Source organism: Mus caroli, chromosome 19 (assembly GCF_900094665.2).
Source record: "Mus caroli chromosome 19, CAROLI_EIJ_v1.1, whole genome shotgun sequence".
Lineage (NCBI taxonomy): Eukaryota > Metazoa > Chordata > Mammalia > Rodentia > Muridae > Mus > Mus caroli.
Genome location: NC_034588.1, coordinates 20,007,667 through 20,023,155, shown reverse-complemented (window position 1 = coordinate 20,023,155; position 15,489 = coordinate 20,007,667). Strand labels below are relative to the sequence as shown.

The 15,489-nt window shown below is 40.5% G+C and overlaps 1 protein-coding gene across 42 annotated transcripts in view; it reads right to left on the bottom strand.

The window, feature by feature from the left end:
• Trpm3 (transient receptor potential cation channel subfamily M member 3) overlaps positions 1-15,489 on the bottom strand; it is a 533,889-nt gene that overhangs the window by 114,608 nt on the left and 403,792 nt on the right. The gene's annotated exons all lie outside the window — the stretch shown is intronic.

Sequence of the window (15,489 nt, the reverse complement as noted above, 5' to 3'; positions counted from 1 at the left end):
TCTCTCTCTCTCTCTCTCTCTCTCTCTCTCTCTCTGTCTCTCTCTTTCTAATAAAGGTTATATCAATTTAATTTTAAGCTGGAGAGAGAGAGAGAGAGAGAGAGAGAGAGAGAGAGAGAGAGAGAGAGAGAGACTTCTTTCACTGGTCCTCTGGTTGATGCTCACATGCTGGGATGGTTTAGCCATCCCTGTCATCATTTATGCATCACAGGTTTGTACACTACCCAAGTCAATAGCAGTACAGGTCTGAGCAAGAGCCTACAGAGACGGGAGTGATTGAGGTCAAGGGGGGCTATGGGTCTGAATGTAATTAGGAAAGTGTCAAATAAAAACATGAAGTCAATGAATTTTGGCTTTTCAAAAATTGAAAATACATCACTCACGGACCGTCCTGGATGACAGTTTGGATCAGTACAAGTGATAAACCACCGAGCTTGTTCAGGACTGTGACAGTTCGGCATCGAAATTCTTGTATTCAGGGAGATGCCTCTGTCTTGAGTAAGGTTGTATGGTGGCTTACACCGCCCTTAATTGGCTGTACACTGGAATTTCCTGCAGAAGTTTAATACACTCTTGCCTGAGATGCATCCCTAGAGATGCTGGTCAACCTGGTCCTAGGCACTGCATGCTCTAAAAGCTCTCCATGTGCTGGACATGGAAAGCAATATCGTGTGTATAACACACATCCATTAGTTGGCTTACCTTTCCCTCATGTATTTCACATCCAAACATACTAATACTTAGCACTTGGTAGACACTATGTCAGAATGGACACCAAGTCGAGAAAGACCAAATCCTTCATCTTCAGAACTTACAGTCTGGAGAGAACGCTCTAGTGTACTAGACCAGCCATGTGGTGTACCTACCCAGCGTATATTTACTGGATACATTTGTTCCCAGGCACTGTTTGGGTTTACCCAGCACGGTGATCATCGAACCTGCGGACATCCTCTTAACGAAGGTTACAGTGTCCCAATCATGGTGGGTCAGCACTCAGAAACCAAGCAAACTAGTCCACAATAGACTTCCAGAGTGACTCTCTGCCCACTTGAGGAGCTGTGCCATTCTCCCAGTGTATTTGTGGCCTGTATCTGTACAAACAAACAATGGTGTCAGCACTGTGCTGACTTCCTAATACTGCTTGCTGCCATGACAATAGTGTACCAACCAGCTGGTGCAATCCATTGGCAGGCTATCCTCAATAATAAGGGCTGGAGATAGTGTCTGGGAGTAGCCTTGAAGGCACAGGTATTTGAGTTCTTTGGGCTCTCTGGTTGACTGCAGAGAGTTAGGAAATGTCTTGAGGAATTGAACTAGGTCTGGATTCCATATGCATCCTGACTTGAATTCAGGGCACACACCCATACACCCTGCTTCCAGGGCTGATGGGTGTGGGGCCTTAGTACGTTTGAGCAAAGCCTTTGCAAACCTGGATACAGGGTCATGATGATAGGAACAAGGAATGTGGAGAGGTATGAGGGTGAGTAGGGAGGAGATGTGTAAAATCGTCTAGAAGGAGGAAGGGCCAACAACACTGTCATAATATGGGCACCAATACACGTATTAATTGCCATCATAGTGGTTTGATTATTATCTCTCTGCAGGAGGCTGGTCAAGTTGGAAGTACACAAATTATGATCACATGGAGCCTCAAGGGATGAATTGCCAGACATTTCAGTAGAGAAATAATGTGTGCAGGAATTTGGCTCTCTTCATCTCCTGCTGTATTTAAGAGTTCAGAGCTGTGCATGGTGTGTACAAGGCACATCATGTCTTAGTCTCTTTGCATTAAAAGACAATGCCATAAAAGTGGCAGCTTACAAAGAATATAAATTAGTTTTTTTTGACAGTGTGGAGGCCTGAAAATCCAAGATCCAAAGGCCCCCAGGTTTGATGCTTGGTGAAGGCCCACAGTGCTTGCTCTGTGTTCCAGTACGGGAATAGTCAAAGCGTGGACACAGCCCCACAGCACGCGATGCAGTAACCCTGGTGACTGAGATAAGATCCTAAGGGAACTTCACACGTGATTTTTTTTCCAGTGAAAGGAGAAATCACTTGGTTTTAAAAGAACAGGAAAAAAAATTATGTGGTAACGTTGTAGGATTCACAGGCAGAACAAGCATTCTCTGGGACAATGTTAAGGAAAGCTTGTGTTACGGCCACAGTGCGCGCTAAGTCTTTGCTTCTTCAGTGTCTTCACATACCTACACAGGCATCGTATCATCTCACATCACAACAGAGATGAGCACAGGGCAGGAAGATACATTGCCGTATATGTACATGCTTATAGTCTTTGTGTACATGTGATGGTGGTGGTGGTGGTGTGTGCCTGTTGTCTGTGAATGTGGGCATACACGTATAGGACAGAGGTTAGCCTTGAGTGTCAATCTCCACCTTCCACCTTTTCCAGAGAAAAAGGGCCTCTTTTTCTCTGCTAAATACCCTAAGCTAGCTGGCATATGCATTTTCAGGCTTCTGGGATTACAGCTGTGCATGCTAGCACATCTGGATTTCCAAGCGCCCAGAGGATTTGAGGTTAAATCTTCATGTCTGCACAAGCAGGTTCTTTTCCCACCTGGTTATCTTCCTAGCCCCAGGCAAATTATTTTGAGACCACATCCATAAAAACTGAATCACAAAATATTGTTATAAGTATTCAGCTTTATTAATTGCTGTACACATTAAGCTTTACATTGGTTATGTATGTATGTATGTATGTATGTATGTATGTATGTATGTATGTATGTATGTAAAAAACACTCTGTATATGGGCTCAGTTCCGTCTATGGTTTCAGGCATGTGCTGGGGGGTCTGAAATGTGTCCTCAGAGATGAAGGGCAGCGACTGTATTCAAAGTTCATCTTTTTCCTTTCTCAGAAACATTCTATAAAGACTATGATTCTTTTGTTAATGCATTTTGCTCTTTTGTTATTTTCCGTAGACTATCTCTGTGTGTAGTCTATGCTAATCTGTTTTTATTATTTATCATTTAATGAGTTGGGGTTATAATGGGCCCAGGGTAGCATTCCAAGCTAGTTATTATTCACAACTGGAAGGCTTTCTCCTAAGCTATGATAAAATCGAGCTCTCTTCTGCAAGCTTGGCTTATCCATATAATCCTGCATGCAGTCCACCTCCTCTCTTTCTATACTCATAGTTGGGGTCAGGAGAAATGCACCGCTGTTGTATCATACTTGTTCTTGCGCATGCTGCTGCAGACAAAAGAGATCATGTTGCATCCTGGGGTGCTCCTCATATCTAGGAGTAAGTTTTTGGGGGTGTATTCTAGAGGAACACTGCTGTTGGATTTTCTCTCATACTCTGCCCTGTTCTCCAACATGGCTCCTGCATACACAGGTATTTTGGAGTATATTTCTTAGTTTCACTAAAATATAATTGCTTGGTTTTCCTCTTGCTCATTGGTTAGGCAATTTTGGAGGCTTTCTAGGAGAGGGAGGGGAGAGTGATGACTTTATATGGTCCCTTGTGTGTTGGAAATCAGAAGGTTATATGGATGAGAGAGTTTCTTAACCAGGGGTCTTCACAGAGGAGCATAGCCCTAACTGCAGGATGAAGATAGATTGGCAGGAATGTGCTCAGCCAGAAGAAGAAGGCTCCTTTAAGAGATCACTGTATTTAATCAAATTAAGAAATCTAAGATGGGGAAAAGTAATCAAAACCAAGGATATATATATATATATAAAGAAGCCACATGGAAACATACTATTTTATAAGCCTATAAAAATATACTACTAATATAAAAGTGTGAACCAAGGTATTCATTATGGATTAAAAAATGTTCCTACTAAAAGCCATGGGTTACTAAATGAAAACCCTAGTGCTAGGGAGGTCCCAGAAACAACACCGACTGTTGTCATTGCTCCCGACTGTCCACCAGAGCCCTATGGTAAGGTCATGTTATTGAAGACAGATAGCATATACTTTGATCACACGTCACAGGGAAAATAAAACTGGGAGTGAGCTGGCAGCTTCTTCCTTGCTGACTACCCCTCATAGTTCTGGGAGAGTCATATACAGTCAAATCCAGCTGTGAATCCTGTGAGCTACAATAATGCCATGCCAGGCAAAGTATGTCTCCAAGAGTAATAGTGGAATGACTGTTATAGGGATAACCAAGTGCTTTATGATTGTATTTGAGACCCAGTCCACAAGAGGAAATTTATGCTAGATTAAACTTAGTCAATATCCTATGGCTGGGAAGGTCCCTAGGTAGAGACCCACTATTACTGTTTTAGTAAATGGCTGTGCTATCAAACTGCCTTTCAAACACTTAAGTTTATACCTATAGATCAGTGCTCTTTTCAGTCTCCATCAAACGTGCATCTTACTACAATAGGTGGCAGTTAATGTAGAAACGAGTAACTTGCTGAAGTGCCAAGAATAGATGATGGTGGAATGTTTGACTCTAAATAGTACATCTATAGCACCCTCTATGAGGCTCAGGGAACACTGGAGAAGACGGGGCTGAAGATGTAGGAGCCAGAGACTGTGAAATGTGAAGCAAAAGGGATATCTTTGGGTCATGAACTCACTACAGCTGTGGTTACCTGCAAAGAAGAAGCTCCAGCCTGACAGCATTTCACGAAGAGCTCATGAAGTGCCCCGCCCCCACACCCCGCACCACTGCTTATTGGCAGTTAATGGTTATCAGAAGGTGTGTGTGTGTGTCATTTTCTTTAATGGTATATTCACTGACATTTTGCCATTACTCCAAAAATAACCTCCCCAGCACATTTTGGCAAGAAACTCTAAACCCAGTGGGCTACATATAAAAAGGAGACAGAGAAGCAGGAGGGATTTGTTGAGAGAATGGGAGGGACATCGGAGAGAGGAGTGGGAAAAGGACTAAATTCATTATATGAATGGATGAAACTGTCAATCAAACAAAAATTTCTGGCACAGTACTGAGGGGTGAAAATAACCAAAAATTTAGTTTATACATGTTTGAAAATTTCAAAAAAAAAAAAAAAAGATTCTAAAGGCCTAGTGGTGCTAAGCAAATAATAGCTTCTCTTTGCAGAAGATTGAGACCATTACAGAAAGCCACAACTGATTCAAATGCAGATAACCACTGACAGTGTGGTACCCAACTCCAGTTGGTACACCAACAACACAACTCCTATACCTACGGCTCAGGGAACCTCATGAAAGAGGGGGTAGAAAAAGTGTAAGAGCCAGAGAAGCAGCAATCCTGCTGTGATACTGTGTCTTCTAGACAGGACAGGGAAGCCATGTCTGAGGAATGCCAACAATATAGATGCCTGGAAAAATGACGACCCCAACTGAGATGTAAGTGTAGAAGGGGAGGGAACCACATAGGGTCCAAACCCTAGATAAAGGGCTACAAGCTGTTGATGACTGCTTCGAAATGGAGAATCAAAGTCTTCCTTGGGGGTAGGTCCTCTAACTGGTTATCCAGCTCAAGGAGTCAGCCATAAAACCATAGGCATTCAACCAACACTAAACAGACTGAATAAATTGTGTTTATATATTAAATCCCCCTTCTCTCTGTCTCACATTGCATATATGCAATTCAACAATGAGAGTCCATGAATAGATTTTGGAGGGTGCAGGATAGAGTTGGGGTACATGAGAGGGGTTGGGGAAAACAGTGGAGGAGCAAATATGTACCTGTATTTTAACTAAAACACAGATCCTATAGTTTCATTTAGCATCCTTTTAATTTTGATTATAAATGTTGCAACTAAATGCAACAGGGTCTCAGTTAACACAAATCCACCTGCCTTTCATTAAAAGACAACAGGTTCCCCAACTACATGTACATCAGTACTGTGGGAGGAGGAAACGAACTGCAAGGCCCTATCACATGACGTAGGTTGCTAGGATACGCCTCCAATCTTCTGCCCGAGTGGATGGATACTTCTCAGGATACTCTTTCAAGAATGTGGATGCTACATGGAGAAAGACTGGATTCAAAGTTGTAAACACACACACACACACACACACAGACACACACACACACAGACACACACACACGTACTAGATGGGGGTTTGTATATAATTTATTATCCTCTCTTTTTATTGCCTGGATAACTATTTTCTCTTGGTAAAAATAAATGAATCTCAGGAGAAGGCTTAAAAGGCATCAGGAAAGACCAATTTAGTTCTAGCTGAAGAAGTCCCATTTTTATATGTGAGAGACAAAATAAAGCTCTATGAAGGAAGATAGGATAACTTCCTTGGGTTAGAGTAAACAAGAAAGATAATCCCTAACATTTATTTTATGTTTAGCTCGAAGCCAGCACAGTTGCTGAAAATTCCTGTATTGAAGTCTTACAACGACCCACGCGGTTCTGTTACTCCACTTTACAGATGAGCAAATGCAGGCACAGACTCTTGTGCTCGGTGAAGTAGTCAGGGCATGTCAGAGGTGAGATTCAAGCCCAGGCAGTCTGTTTTTGCAGTCCCACCCCAACCCCTGTCAGCTGTTTTTTTTTTTTTTGAGATAGGGTTTCACTGTGTAGTCAAAATTGGCCTCCAACCTGTGAGCCTTCTGCCTCTGTCTCCTGAGTACAGGGTTATAGACTGTGTCAGCACATCAGCTTCCTACTGAAATTCTTACTTCATTTTCCTGCCTGTGCATGGAACAGAGGAACCATCAGGAATGAGACCTGGATTTCTAGCTGGTTTCACTTACTCAAGACATTTTACTGAGCTCCAGTTCTCTGCCAGCCTTTATCATAGGCACTGAGGAAATAGGATGAGCCAAAGTCTCCGCCCTCACTTGAGAACCCACGACGTATTTACATATACATTTCTCCGTCTCCCTTTGGGTTTTATTAGAGAGTTTCCCGTTTGAATAGAGTCCTTTGAAGGACCACTTAATATGCTCTGGCACTTTCTGGAATGACTTCAAATAAAGTCAGCATTCATTTTCGTTGGAATAGCAAATCCTGGTTCTAAATGGTTTCCATCCATGCCTACTAACTCCATTCATTCAGCCATTCCTCCTTGATTGCCATCTCTCATGCCAATCATAATAAATACAGCTCTTGATTTAAATAATCATGCAGTAAATATAAATACATACAAACTAGCAATTTAGGTAATATTTGTTTTATAAAATGATTCTTTATAAACTATTTATCCTTTTTCCTAGATAGGAGTTTGCATATAGGTATAAGTAAGATATAAGTCAAACGATGTGTATTAGTATATCTGGAGAGGTCATTGATTAGGTATCTGAGTGGGTAAAATGAACCCTCTTTGGATTTTGTTCTATACAGTTTGTTATTTGGGACAACTTCTTGTATTAATAAAGTTTTTAAATTGTACATTTTCTTCCAATTGAAAATGCTCTGAAAAAGAAGTTACATTTCACTTTATAACTCTTCAGGCTACATCTGTAGAATAGACTTGGATTTGTATGTAGCTTTCTGCACGTGTTCTGAACTGCAGCACTGCATTTCAAAGGCCTCCACTATATGTTTTTTTTTCCTGAGCCCAGAATTCTTTTTCATTTGAGCTTTTAAAATATATTGTTTATGCTTTGTGATCTGTATTTACTACAGTATTTTGAAACTGTTTCAAATATCTTTGAAGACTTTGCAGCATTGAAAACCCTCTCTCTCTCTCTCTCTCCACACACAACACGCACACACATAGACATACATACATACATACATACATAATGGTGTCCCAGGACTTAGACCATTATCTTTGATATGAGGACTGGCACTCTGGGAGAACTAAGTGAGAGCCCAGCCAGATGGGCACTTCTTGCTTCAGTTTTGACCTCTGACATAGCAGACAAGTAGCACAATTACACCTATGGGCTGGACGTTCTTTGGCTCAAAGAGAATGAGGACTTAGCTGATTCATTATCCATGGTCCTCGGGAAGTGTCTTAGCTCTGCAACACTTAATTCTTTATATATAAAACAAAACAAATAGCGTCTGTCTGAAGACATTGTGTTACAGAGTAAACAGATGGATAAAATAGAAAATGATTATTCATGGAAGCATTACGCCATACAGGATGTAAAGAGAAGGAACCACCTATTTTCTGCCCACAAGAAACACATGCCACCATCAAAGACAGGCGTGACTTTAGAATGAAAGGATGGGAAAGGTAGTCACCACTATCCTAACAACTGACAAAACAGGCTTTAAACTATAACTAGAAAGAAAAGAACAATTAATGAGAAAACCCATTAAGAGGACATTCCTATTTAAACATATATACATTGAACATAGGTTATGCCCAACTATATTAAAAAAAATACTAGTAGATTAGTCCTAGTACCATATAGTGGACACTTCAGTATCTCACTCTGACCAGGTAACATGTCTTCTTGATGAAAATTAAAGTCAAATAAATGAATTAGATGACACCATAGATTAATTGGTAAGATTAAAAGATATCTACAGAACACCACCTTCAAATGTTGTAGAACACACGTTCTCCTGAGCAGTCCATGGAACAGTCTCTCCAATAGGTAATATATCAGAGCACAAAGCAAGTCTCAACAAAAATTGAAATAACCTTGCATTTTACCTGATCACAGTGAAAAAGGACAACAATCAATAGCAACACTCCCCCCCCCTTCCCCGCCCCCAACACATACCAACTCGTAGAGATTAAAGAACACTACTGAGGGATGAATGGGTCCTTGAATAATCAGGAAGGACATAAAAGAAATTCTAAAATTGAAGGAGAATAAAAACAGAGCATCTCAAAACCTGTGGGATACAATGAAACCTGTGGGATACAATGAAACCTGTGGGATACAATGAAACCTGTGGGATACAATGAAACCTGTGGGATACAATGAAACCTGTGGGATACAATGAAACCTGTGGGATACAATGAAAACAGCCATAAAAGAGAAATTCAGGGCTGTAAGTGTTTCCATTCAGAAAACATAAAGATCTCAAGTAAATAACCTAATGATACACTGTAGGTCCCTGGAAAACAATTAGCCAGATCAGATCAGCAGGTGGAAAGAATTCTTTAAAATCAAAGCAGAAATTAACGAAAATGGAAATAGGCTAACAAATACAGATAATATAAAGAATTAAAGAAACAACGAGTTGTTTCTTTGAAAAGATACACAAGATTGACAAACCTTTAGCCAAACTAACCAAAAGAGAAGATGCAAATTAATACAGTCAGGGATGAAAAGGGAACCACTACAATGTATGTCAGTGAATTTCCGAAAATCTAAATACCACTCTCTACAAAACTGGAAAGTCCAAAAGAAATTGATGCATTTTTGAATGTATATGGCCTACTAAAATTAAATCAAAATGAGATAAACAATGTAAAGATTTATTGATCTTCTTTTACACATATGAATATTCTGTTTGCATGTATTTGTGAATCACACATGGTGGTACAGATGGAGGCCAGGAGAGAGTGTTGAGTCTCCCAGAACTGGAGTTACAGATGGTTGCGAGTCTTCCTACTGGTGCCAGGAACCTTACTGTAGGTTCTTTGCAAATGCATCAAGTATTCTTAACTACTGAGTGGTCTCTTTAACCCGGAGATAAACAATTTGAACAGATCCTTAGCAAATAGTTAAGCAGTAATTAAATAGTTAAAGCAGTAATTAAAAATCCCCATACTTAGAAGAAGAAGAAGAAGAAGAAGAAGAAGAAGAAGAAGAAGAAGAAGAAGAAGAAGAAGAAGAAGAAGAAGAAAGCTCAAATGGATTCACCAGTGAAATTTGTCAGGCTGTACGTAATGTCTTAGCTGTAGCCATAAAGTCAAAGAAGAAAAAGGGGTAAAATCAGGAAATGGAGAAATCAAAGTGTCTATTTACAAATAATACGATTCTGTATATAAGAGACCCTAAAGTCTGTTGGAGAATTCTTAGAACTGAACTAATAAACAGTCCTAGCAAAGTGGCAGGATCAAAAATTAACACACAAAATCCAGTAGATTTCCTATATGGCAATGGCAAACACAGTGAGACAGAAACCAAGGTAACAATTCCATTCCCAGTAGCTTCAAAATGCATAGTTTGTAATAAACTAAAGATGTCAAAGACCAACAAGCTAAGGCTGTGAAATACTTCTACAACAAACCCTTTAAGGATAGGAGAAAGAAACTAAGGAAGACATTAGGAGATGGGAAGACTTTCTTGCTCTGCTCGTGGAGCAGGATCAGTAGTGGGAAATGCCTATCCTATCAAAAGTGGTCTACAGTTTCAGTGCCATCCTAGTCAACATTCTATGATTTTATTCCTAGAAAGAGAAATTATAAAATTCACATGGAAGCACAAAAGAAACTGGATAGATAAGATCAATTCTGATCAAGAAGAAGAGTTATAACCTTAGAAGTACCATCGCACACAGTTGATACTACAAAGCCACGGTACAAAACCAACATGATCCTGGCACCAAAACAGACATGCAAACCAGTAAAACACAACAGAGGAAACAGACAGACGCAGTCACCTGATTTTGAAAAAAAAAACACACACACACATTAGAGAAAAGATAGTGTTTTCAGTAATATTCTGGAAATACTGGGTGTCTAAGCGTAAATATCTAAATATAGGAGAAACTATATTCTTATTTCTCACCTTGCACAGAAATCAACCTTAGTTGGATTGAAAGACCTGAATATGAGACCCAAAACTTTGAAATGCCCCCCAGAAAACTGTAGAAAGTACACTTGAAAATATAGGCATAGGTAATCTCTAGAGTTAGTTGTTATAGTTGTGTCTGTTTAGAGAAAGTACCCAAGGAGCTAAAGGGATCTGCAACCCTATAGGTGGAACAACATGATGAACTAACCAGTACCCCGGAGCTCTTGTCTCTAGCTGCATATGTATCGAAAGATGGCCTAGTCGGCCATCACTGGAAAGAGAGGCCCATTGGACTTGCAAACTTTATATGCCCCAATACAGGGGAATGCCAGGGCCAAAAGAATGGGAATGGGTGGGTAGGGAAGTGGGGGGGGGTATGGGGGACTTTTGGGATAGCATTGGAAATGTAATTGAGGAAAATACGTAATAAAAAAAAGAATTATTTTGGTTGCTACTTGCAAGTGTAATTTTGCTATTATGAATAATAATGTAAATATCTGTGTTTTCGGATGGTCTCAGGTGACCTCTGTAAAAGGGTCATTTGATCCACCAAAGGGGCTATAGGTTGAGAATTTCTGATCTAAAATATATGAAGAACTGAAGAAACCGAATATCAAAGAAACAATTTAAAAAAAAATGGATCACAGAACAGAGCAGAGAATTCTCAAAGGAAGAAATACAAATGGCTAACAGTATATAGAAAGTACTCAACATCGTTATCCACAAGGGAAGTCTAAATTTCAACTGTTATGAGATTCTCTCACACCCTACTCAGAATGATCAAAGGACCACAGATGCTGGTGAGGACGTGGGGAAAGAACTCCCTATCCACTAGCCGTGGGAGTGTACACTGGTTTCCACCGTGAGAAACAGTGTGGTCTTATTGCTCTTCTTGGCTTACAGCAGCTGTAGCTTCCTCCACAGGAGTTGTGTAAAATGAATCTAGTCCATTTCCAAGTATGGTTGTGAGAGGAACTCAAGAGGTTCTCCTCCTAGCTGAAGAGCAATTGACAATGGGGGCGTTGTTTTTCTTCAGGGTTGTGGCTGCTGCTAAGTTGCTCATGCTCTGGTGGGCACCCATGGGTAGGCAGGCAGCACAGACTGGATTCAGTGGATTATTTAAGGAGACGAAGACCTGAGGTTTGGATGGGGAAATGCTGGGGAGATGTGGGGAGTTAAGGGGTAGTTTGGATTGGATATGATAAAGCAATATCATATCAATACATAAAATTGTCAAATAATAGATGAAATATTCTAAGAAAGCATTATGCAAAGATTTTAGTGTACTCTTGATGATAACTATTACCAAACTAATAATCATAGCTTAGGAAATATGCCAGTTGCTAACACTCCTCGATGGAGAATTTACCAGTTGGACCATTAATACAGCATCCTCTGTGGTCAATGTGAACTGCTGGCTGCTATGGACTTTCCACAAAATTATACTCCATGATCAAAGAGAGAGTCTGAGTATGAAGTTCAGATAGTCCTTAAATTCCTAGGGCTTACACCTGTCAGAATTGCCAGTTTGTGTTAGGAGTGACTCTATGACAGAGCATGGGGTGTCAATCCAATCTACATTTTGGCTTTCTCTTCAGCTTCTTTCCCTGAATGTTTCTCCCTGAAGTTTGCCGAGCTTATGATAAACAGAGGAGTAAGGCTGTTACAATGCAAGAGTCTGAATGCAGATGGAGATGCCGTGTTTACTTTACAGAATGAGTAAGGAATGTAATTTTAAGAAGATTGGTTGTTCAATATGAGCTAACCAGTACCCCCAGAGCTCGTGTCTCTATCTGCATTTGTAGCAGAGGATGGCCTAGTTGGCCATCAGTGGGAGGAGAGGCCCCTTGGTCTTGCGGAGAGTCTAGGCCCCAGTATAGGGAGATGCCAGGGCCAGGAAGTGGGAGTGAGTGGGTTGGGGAGCAGGGGGAGGGGGGAAGGTATAGGGGATTTTTGGAGAGGAAACTAGGAAAGGGGGATAGCATTTGAAATGGAAATAAAAAAATAAAGGAAGATTGGTTGTTCATTTTTCTGGTTTGTTCAGGTTGTGGAGACCGGGAATTCTCCATATGAGCCACAGGTACCCCTATTTATAGAAACCTAATACGGTTTCTCTGGCAGCATCCTCAAGGTTGCCTGGTACAGGAGGACATATTGGCACTTGGCTCAAGCAGCCAATAGAACTGTTGCACCCGTCCTGATGACACTACCTGTCTTCACTGGTCATGGCTGGCTGGTAGCTCTTTAGGAACATCGTCAGGTTCCTTTTCCTCTCACTATAGAGTCTTTCTTGCCAAGAGCTGGATTTCTCCATTACCTGGCCCCCTCTCCTCTTCATTTCCAGGGCCAGGGATGACAATGCCAGGGTGATTAAGCCTTGGTGTGATTTTCCTCTTAGTGATTAGACTCAGTTATTTCTCAGAAAGTCTACTCACTTTGAAGAAGTGCTTCCGTTTTTTATTTCGGAGCTGAGCATTAGTCTTTTGTGGGCCAAAGCTAGAGTACAACCTCCCAAAGTTAGGTGTGTAAATGTGTACTCAGTCTCTTTGTGATATATAGCCAAGAGTTTCTACCATGAACATTCCCCTTATATCCTTAGGTCCCAACAATATATGCAAGAAGAAAAGGTTGAACGGACTTATGTGGCTTATGATTTATGATATTGAAAAGCTCTGTGTGTTTCTTTTTCTAAAATTCACTTAAATGAACGGGTTCTCTTTGCTGTGCTCTTTCTGCCGTATGAGAAGCCAAGCCTTTACCAGCCTCTCCCTTGGTAATAGAGAACCATGGGAACACATCCCTGTTGTATGCACAATAGGCAAAGTAGAGAAACATATGACTGATGTGAGATTGAGAATAGAATACAAATCCTTACTCTTGAACTGATTATTTATTATATGTCAAGAATGACTTTGTTTTTACAGCTGTATGAATAAAATTGCTGCCATTACCAGCAAGGCACTATAGAAACCTATGCCCCAGGGTTCTGGGGCATTTTCTGGAATTGTTGCATTGATTTGAATTCCTTTTGTTGTATTTTCTTTTACTCATTCTGTCTCCTTCTTTGGGTGCAATGGCTTTTTTTTTAACTGAAATTACACACACATTATAAAGTTGAGCCATTGATTCCTCTAAGGGTTGCTAGGAAAATCTCTTGTCTCACTGTCTCAGGAGGTCAAGGTCTCAACATCCAACATCCATTTGCTTATTTAGGTTTCTGTCCCCAGCTTCCTTTCAGAACTGTATCTCAGCCTGCTTTTAGCATTTGGTCTTCTATACCAGGAAATATGTTTTGCCTTCTTCAGAGAGTGAGTCTTTTCTTTTCAGCTGGAAGGATTTTAGGGAGTGGGGAAAGACATGGCATTATGGCTGCATCTTAAAAAAGACTTAACAAATTCCTTCATATTTTTTCTTCCCAAATCTTTCCATTTGAGTTTCTAGATGTCCCAAATTCAAAGACTTTGAGGACCACAAAGTGCAAATCAGCTTGATTCTAGCTTTGAATTCAGCTTTCTTTTCTGGTCTGCTATTTTTAATATATTTTTTTTCCATCTGCTTTCACCTTCCAGGTATAGGAACAGTTTACTTCAGTCCTAGTCTTGTTCCATTGGTTGAAGCAACATAGTCACATGGTCCTAACATATCTATAAAAGAAACTTGGATATTTAGCTTCCAACATTTAAGAGGATATTAACTATGGAAAACATAAACTGCAGCTTCTCAGTCAATGTTTTTGACCAAGACCTCATATTCTTGTTTTAGATGCATTTATTAACAAGTCATGGTAGATCTTTGCTTTTGTGACCACATTTGTCAGTCTCTATGTTTGTCTGTGTTTTATCATGTACCAAGAAAGCTATAGTTGTCATGGATTATCTAAAAGCATATAAAAATGGAGGCACTGTTTAATATCTGGTCCTGGACGTAGACCCCAGGATACAGAACAAATGTGAGTGACCCAGGGAATCTGGATTTGTGTCCAGATTCTACCAATTTCAAGTAGTGTGTCTGTGGCCCAAAACTCAGTTTCTCTGGACCCCATCTCCTAATGATCCTTGCCCTGTAGTTTTATTATATAGATTAAGTTAGTTAATACTTAGGAATGTGGCTAACTATGTATTGGTTATAATTGGTACTTCTAGTGTTATTGTTTTTGACTTGGGCAGAGGGAAACAAGGACTACGCTTGAGGGCTACGGCCTTATCTGAGTGTTCATTGCACTTAATTGCGCTGTGCCAGCTAATTAGCTGTGTACTACAGGAGAGTTACCGGTGTACTCCAAGGGAGCCTGAGTCTAAGACTTCAGCTAGAGTTTTCGTTTATATCCCATCATAGATGTGATGTGCAGGTGGTTTCACACATCTTCCCCAGTCCAGCCTCTTGACTGAAAGACCCATGCTTTGTCAGATTCCCCTCCTTTCCTGGTTCCTAAAATTCCCTGCCAATTTGCAAAACACTCCATCATTATGTGCATAGATTTAGCATGAATGCTTCTCATACCACATAGCCCCAATTCCTGCGTTTGATGTGCTCAGTGAGTTGTCTTCTCTCTGCATTTGAAGGAATGCTTTTGCTTCAGTAAGTCTGTTTCAGTTCAAGACCTCTTTGTCTACCCTTGAGTACTTCTTCCCTTCCCTCTCCCTCTCCCTCCCTCCCTCTCTCCCTCTCTCCCTCTCTCTCTCCCTCTCTCCCTCTTTCTTTCTATCTTTCTTTTTTTTTTTTTAAATGAAGGAAACAAGACAGAATGAGAGAAGGGAAGAAAACTAAACTCTGCAGGTATGGCAAGAAGGAACTCCTTGACTGAAAATATGGTCCCATGGTAACCCTAACAACTAGTTTCAAGCACAATTGCAGCAGGTATCCCATAAAGGACTGGGTAAGTAAACAGAACAGATTAGATTCCTGAGAACAAG